We start from the raw sequence: 8,136 nt of genomic DNA, 5'->3' as shown, positions 1-8,136 counted from the left end.
TCGGAACAAAACCTCGTATCTTACTTACGAATAACTGCACAGAAGGAAGAAAAACAGGATTTTACTCAAAAGTTATTTCTGTTTTTCTCGCTATCATCACTTTTTGACAGGAACAGCATGAGTTCTCAAATGGCGTGAAAAGTGATACAGTCTAACATAGTGATACAACATAATATCATCGTTTAGATGTAAAGAGCCATGATGGAAAAGTGCCAAAGATGATGTGAAATACTGACTGCAACTTTAATATAAGGTTCTCAAACTTGTACTGACTTAAGTGTAATGTTTGTTTTTTTAAGCATATTTAGGATAACATATAAGAGCTGTGTTAAATCCATTAAAGGTACTGGGTAAAACAGCCAAAGGCTATGTTTTGGCACAATTACAGCCCCCGCTACTGCAGTGTCTGCAGCAAGAAAAAAGCTCAGTAAGTTGTTTTCATCCCGAGGTCATTTACAGCGTTCAGTAGTCCTCCGTACTGAATTCCCATCATGCACCTTTGTGCTTTGCTACGGACGACGAACACGGTGCTTTGTTAGATAACTGAAAGACTCGGGGCTCGGGCTTTACCTTGTCCTCGTCGCTGTGTCCCGGCTCTCCGTCCGTTCCCGTGCTGGGCTCCGTGCTCGTGTCCGTGTCCCGTTTGCTGTCCCGCTGCGCCGAGTTTATCGCCCCCATGTTGGTCTCCTGGTCCCTGTCCCGAGCAGAGCTCCACGCGCTATCGGACAGATGAAATTATCCGAAGGTGAGTGGGAGGTTGTCCGACTCCCGTTTGGTGCAGCTGACACCCCGCACGCACTTTTTACACACCATCCTCCCACCGCTATCACATGCACAGAGCAGTGTCCCTCCTCAGGAGGAGAGGCTAACCAGACATGACTGCAGTGAAAGCGCTGTCCAGTATGGGGGCCTGCACTGAATAGGGCCAGAAGTTTATAGACACTCGTTTGTTAAACATACCTACTGAATTGAAGGTTACCAATGAGGAGGTTGTCCTTCTTTGCCTGCATTAGGAGCCTAGGTTCAGCTGGGAAATCTCTACACTATGAAACACTGCTACAAGCCATGAGAGCGTCGGTGATGTCAAATACAGATGTATGATATTTAGTTATGAATCTTGTCCTCTGTGCGGTTCTCCAGTCTCAAAGCCCAATGCTGTGCATATATATAAACATCTAGGAGACTCTTAAAAACACAACTCAAGACACAAACGAGTTTTTGTGGTAATTCAAACAGTACATTAAACTTGCAGACAAGTCAACTTCCGCCGCAGTCATTCTTCTCAAATGTACTGTTCCACCTTAAAGATGCAGTTTCTGAAGGTAAACAAACCAGAGAGGTATGGAGTTCACCACAATCGTAGACAATCCCTTTAATTACAGAGTTTAAATGATTTGGATATCATTGTATTTTGTTTTTATTTACATATTTCACGGCGTCCCAATTTTTGGGGGAACAACACTGCATTTATACAGTGCACACTCAATAACTGTTAAGTTGCCTAATCAGTTTATATCACTGGAATATGTCCAACAGTTAATAGGTCAGAAAAGTGTTGAGAAATATTTTACAGCATAAACAAAATGTTTTTGAGTCACGCTGATGAACACAAACACAAACATTCCACTGTCATGCAAAATTGTTACCCACACCAATCTCTGTTATTCACACCAAGACTTCTAATCTAGTGCAAATAGATCATAAACATTACTGACATCCTGTGGGACAATAACATTATTCCACCTCTCAAAGTAAAACACCGTGTCCAAACAGGGCTGTAGAACAGTTAGGAGAAGAACACAATTTAAGAGAGAAACGTTTCTAACATAAGGACATATCAAGGAGCATAGGCACATTGAATATGACACAGAAAAGGTAAAACATGTTTTAACTGGGACTGGAAGGCTTCTTGGGAACTCCAAAGTTTATTCATTACTGTAGGTGTTTTAGATTTTATATTTTTCTAGTTCTAGCTTTGTCTCAGATTATTGTTTGTATGATGCTACACTCTGTTTCTTTTACATAATGTTTTACTGGTATGTTTAAGCTATAGTAGGTGAATAACTAGAACGAATCAAACAAAAATCAAGCCAGGTGTATGTCTAAAAAATGTGAATGTGCATTTTCCTTTTGATGTGTTTAAGTTTTTTCTTTTAACTTGCATTTTTTTAAAATATATTTTCTCCAGTGCTTAGAATAGCACTGACCAAGTCCAGATTTTCTTTTCAGCATGAAAATCATTTTATGTTGCATTGTTAGGATTCTGCCTGCCCATACACCACCACCAGTAAAGATCTGCTTAATATCACAGTTCTGCTATAGCTAACTGTGTTTTCCCCAGCATCTCGTGTTTAGTACTTATCCCATTGGCATTCAATCATTCCCTTATTCATTCCTTCAGTCATTCACCATCTTTTTTAACAAAGCTGTCTCTACAACAGGTTTGTCTTTAATATTGTCCTACCACTGAGATATGGAGCAGTGGAATTGTGTTCTCTGGAATAGTGGAGTGCATTTAACTCCTCTGTGATAAGTTGGAGTCATGTGTTTGATTCAAAACTAGTAATCCAATCTCACTAAAGCTCTAATGGCTGAATGTCAAATCCTCCCAGAAATGTTCCAACATCTAATGCCTTATCAGAAGTGTAGAAGGGAATGCACTACCCCAGTACCGTACTAGCCCATCTGGGGCCATTCTTTTTTTTTTCTTTTAGGCTGTGACAGCTGGAATTTGCCCGGAGTCAACTCCAAGACGGTCTAAAAATAGTGTAGCCCATTTCTGGACCTTATGGGTTCAGAGTGAGTAGTACATAAAGTTTGCCTTGCTAACCCCATGGTCATTCACACAGTGATTTTCTTTTGAAAATGTGCTAGTGCACATTCTGGAACTGGTGTTAATGCCTGAACAGCATCATGCTTTTTGAAAATCCAAAGAACTGTGTAATGTGTAAATGTTATTGACAGTATAGTGGTGATAATGAAATAAAGAAAAAGAACACTATTATTTTTGCTTTAGTAATTATGCATTTCTTTAACTTTATAATATAAAGGTAATTTTGAGTTGAGGTCCATAAAGAGCAGCATTATGGCTGTGCATTTATGTCCCTTCAGCATATTCAGCTGGCATGACACGTGATAAATTAGTTGACACCTTGAATGTGTGGTTTGAATATGGACAAGTTTTGTGGGGATTAGTGTCCCAGGGAATATATCCAAATAACTTTTTACAAACACCAAACCAATATCCAGTACTGGACTTTGGACGTCTTCAGGCCTGTAGGGCTATGGCACTGTGCTGGAAGGGCATGGATGGCAATGTGTCCTACGCTGAAAAATGTGAATAAGGGGACTTTGAAACTCTTGGACTAGAGAAACTAACATACACTGTACGGGGCAAACAAGAAGAGTTGATCAATCTCTAGGAACCATACATGATTATAATGCCAAATATAAATGTAAAGCTCATTTAATACGAATCTGTAAACTATGAACATTGTGGAAGCTGTATTTTTGTATGAATGTATTTTTTATATTTAAATGTATACATTTATTTATTTATTTATTCATTTTGTAGTTTATGAACGAGTTACTATTTTTTTACTTATGTATTATTATTAAGAGTGTTCTTTTTTGTTTTTAAGTAATTAGATTATTTCATGCTGTATGCTGGTGGTGAAAGTGTGTATGTATAGGTGCATTAGGATGCTGTAAAGGACTGTTGTGCACGCTCCAGAAAAAGAAAAATGACAAAGATATTTTTGAAAAAAAAAAAAAGTGAACAAGAGGATGAACAGTGTGTAAAGTTGGAGTTAAACTGCTCAAAGAAAAAAGAGAACACTTAAATAACACAATGTAATTCCAGGTCAGTCACACTTTTGTGAATTCAACCTGTCCAGTTAGGAATTTATCTACAGTTAGGTCGGTATCTACAACCCACAGACGTTGCTCAGGTAGTGCAGCTCATCCAGGACGGCACATCACAGCGAGCTGTGGAAAGAAGGTGTGCTGTGTCTGTCAGTACAGTGTCCAGACACCAGGAGACGTGGAGGGGGCCGTATAAGGGCAACAACCCAGCAGCAGGCCTGCTACCTCATCCTTTGTGCAAGGAGGAACAGGAGGAGCAGTGCGAGAGCCCTGCAAAATGACCTTCAGCAGGCCACTAATATCCATGTTTCTGCGCAAACTGTCAGAAACAGACTCCGTGAGGGTGGTATGAGGGCCCGACGTCCACAAGTGGGGCTTGTGCTTAAAGCTCAATACCGTGCAGGGTGATTGCCAATCTTGGTGTTCTCTGGCAAATGCCAGGTCCACCATTGGCACCCTGTGCTCTTCACAGATGAGAGCAGGTTCACACTGAGCACATGTGACAGAACTTTCTGCTACATGCAACATCCTCCAGCGAGACTGATTTAGCAGTGGGTCAGTAATGGTGTGGAAAGGCATTTCTTTGTGCTAGCCAGAGGTACCCTGACTGCCATTAGGTACCGGGATGAGATCCTCACACCCACTGTGAGACCATATGCTTCTGGTGCTTGACAATGGTAGGCCTCATGTGGCTGAAGTGTCAGCAGTTCCTGCATGATGAAGGCATTGATGCTATGGACTGGCCCCTTCCCCAGACCCGAATCCAATCGAGCACGTCTGTAACATCACCCACCAACGCCATTTTGCACCACAGACTGTCCAGGAGTTGACAGATGCTTTAATGTCTGTCTTGAGGAATTTCCACTGAAGTTGGATCAGCCAGTAATTTGATTTTCCACTTTTATTTTGAGTATGACTCTAAATCCAGACGTCTATGGGATAATAATTTTGACTTACATTGATCATTTTTATGTTATTTTGGTCTTGCATTCCACTATGTAATGAATAAATATTTTCAACTGGAATATTTTATTCATTGAGATCTAGGATGTGTTATTTTAGTGTTCCCTTAGTATTTTTTGGAGCAGTGTAGTTTATATATGGGGCTAGCTAGGTAACTGTGGGCCAGTTTGTATGCTAAGAAGGGGCTTGAATCCTCTAAACCCATAACTGTGGTCTAAAAGCAGGCAGACCAGATATGCCCAGCACTGCGCCCCATATTCAAGCCTGTATGGCCGCACTGATGGTACCCAAAATTGGGCCATATTTTAAGCCCTTTGTGTCCCTATGGCCAATGATGGGTTGTTTGCTGAGGCTATTAGTACATGTCATTTTAGAAGAAATTTTGGTTCAGTAGGTTTTCATAACCTGTATAAAAGGATACAACATGTATTTGAATATTTTTAACATTGTTTTGTCTCTTATTGTTTGTGGTGAGATCCTCAGCTGAAGGCTCAGAGTAAGAAAAGGAAGAAGACTGCAGAGATTTTGTAAACAAATTATGTAATGTGTTTTTTCAGAGTGGCGTGTTTGTTGAGTTCATCTGTTGGGGAATGAGTCCCATTATCTGAGCTATTCTGTGGCAGCTCTCCCATTAAGGCTAGAGCTTAATTGGCCAGAGGTCACCTGCTCATTAAGAAGAACAACAATCCTGCAAAGGCTAAACATCCTGACAGTGAACTCTTAAATGCAAAGCAGATATTTAAAAAGATTGCCTGGGCACAGACGGAATTGAGATCAAGTGACTGGTCAAATGTAATTTTGGAGCAAAGCAGCCTTCATCATAATGAAATTTTGAGTTTAAACAAGGCCATGTGAAACATGAGCATGGTAAACAACTTCCCACAAAATGGTTATCTAATGTTCTTCATCTGATCATTTGTTTAATGTTCATTTTGATATATATATTCCTCAAAAAGTACATTTATTTTAGTAATTTACTTTAAAAAGTGAAACTCATATATAGATTCATTACAACAGATTGATCTATTTCAAGCCTTTATTTTTTATTAATGTTGATGATTATGGCTTACAGCCAATGAAAAGCCAAAAGTCATTATCTCAGAAAATTTGAATATTATATAAGACCAATTTTAAATAACTTATCTTTAAATGAATACAGAAAAGTTTGCTGGTCAGTCAAGAACAGTGATACCGTGGTTATTAAACCAGGGATTGGTACTTTTGACAGTGTGGACAGGTGCCAAGTCCTGCTGGAAAATGAAATCCACATCTCCATAAAACTTGTCAGCAGAGGGAAGCATTAAGTGCTTTAAAATTTCCTGGTAGATGGCTGCACTGACTTTGGACTTGATATAACACAGTGGACCAACACCAACAAGGCTCAACAAACCATCACTGATTGTGGAAACTTCACACTAGAACTAAAGCAGCTTGGATTGTGTGCCTCTCCACTCTTCCTCCAGACTCTGGGACCTTAATTTACAAATGAAATGCAAAATTTACTTTAAGCACTGACTCCAGCAACAGTTCACTCTTTGTGAATCTCCCCCAAATTTTTGAATGGCATTTTCTTGACAATCCTTTCAAGGCCGCGGTTTTCCCTGTTTGTGCATCTTATTCTACCACACGTTTTCCTTCCACTCAAACTTTCCATTAATAAATTTGGATACAGCAGGAGGGTGTCAATGACTTCTTTCTGGACATCTGTAAAGTCAGCAGTCTTCCCCATGATTGTGTACTGAATCAGTGCCTACTGAACTGGACAATGGGACCAGTTTAAAGGCTTTTTTTGTGTTGATTATTCTAATTTATGAGATAATGACTTTTGGGTTTTCATTGGCTGTAAACCATAATCAACATTAAAAGAAATAAACACTTGAAATAGATCACTGTTTGTAATGAATCTATATGAGTTTCACTGTTTGAACTGAATAACTGAAATAAATTAACCTTTTGATTATATTCTAATTTCTAAAGATGCGCCTGTATATGTAGAATGTGTACTGGTAACACATTCAAAATGGGCTTATATAAAAAAAAAAAACAGTAAATTTTCTCAGTTTCAATGTTATCTATTTTTGATTAAACATATTTAAATGACATATCATTGCATTCTGTTTTTATTTTGTCCCAACATTTATCTACACACAAACATGGTGTTTGTGTGTGTGTATATATATATATATATATATATATATTATTTTTTTTTTTTTTTCTAATGACTGAACTTTTAAGCTCCTAAAAGATAATTAATCGCGTTTTGTTTATGCTGTAAAATATTTCTCAACACTTTTCTGACCTATTAACTGTTGGACATATTCCAGTGATATAAACTGATGAGGCAACTTAACAGTTATTGAGTGTGCACTGTATAAATGCAGTGTTGTATGACAGCTGAACAGATTCTCTCCATGTCCACTGCTGAATCTGCTGCTGGGCCTTTTGTCCACAATATTTTAATCTCGCAGAAAACAAACATGTCAGTTTTGCAATGAAAACAGTGTTTGCTGTAATTACCAATGCATTGAACATGATTAGTTTGATTTTGAAATGACCAAGGCCACTTTCTCTAGTGATGCTCTAGTGGGATAGCAATTTGTGTGTTAGTGGCCACTGCTCCTAGAGTCCATAACCCCAGTGTCACAGAAAAAATGGAAAATGCTGCATCTAAATACATAACCACAAGAAACCCATAGATCTTTAACACTGTGTCTAGAAAATTGTCTTAGATTTAAGCATAAGAAAAGTGTTCCCCCTGTGTTAATACACCTTCCCCACCACCACCACCCTAATTTTGGTTATTTAAAATTGATTTGGACTTGGCAATTATGAATATATATTGTATAAGAATCTGAATATATATATCAAAAATGAACAGTCCATCTAATCGTGTGAAGTATATGAGTGGAACTAATATGTCTCCAAAGGTATTTGGACATGGATGTAAGGCCACAGTGAAGAACAGTGGTTGAAATATCCTCCAGTCTGGAGCTGATGATGGTTGGACACTGATGGTAAACACTTCAGCTGCCTTCTTAAAGAATCATTTCCCATTAGGAAACGGACAAGAATGGTTGGTTCAACATAGATATTCCTTGGTTTGACACAATTAATACAATAAAGCTAACGTTTTAGGTATGACACAAATGTCCAAATTTTTGATAGGGCCCATGTAGCTCATTAAGGCAGGAATATATATATATATATACAGGGGTTAGACAATGAAACTGAAACACCTGTCATTTTAGTGTGGGAGGTTTCATGGCTAAATTGGAGCAGCCTGGTGGCCAATCTTCATTAATTGCATAT

The sequence above is a fragment of the Hoplias malabaricus genome, chromosome 1 (genome assembly GCF_029633855.1).
Source record: "Hoplias malabaricus isolate fHopMal1 chromosome 1, fHopMal1.hap1, whole genome shotgun sequence".
Classification (NCBI taxonomy): domain Eukaryota; kingdom Metazoa; phylum Chordata; class Actinopteri; order Characiformes; family Erythrinidae; genus Hoplias; species Hoplias malabaricus.
This window is presented reverse-complemented; position numbering follows the sequence as displayed.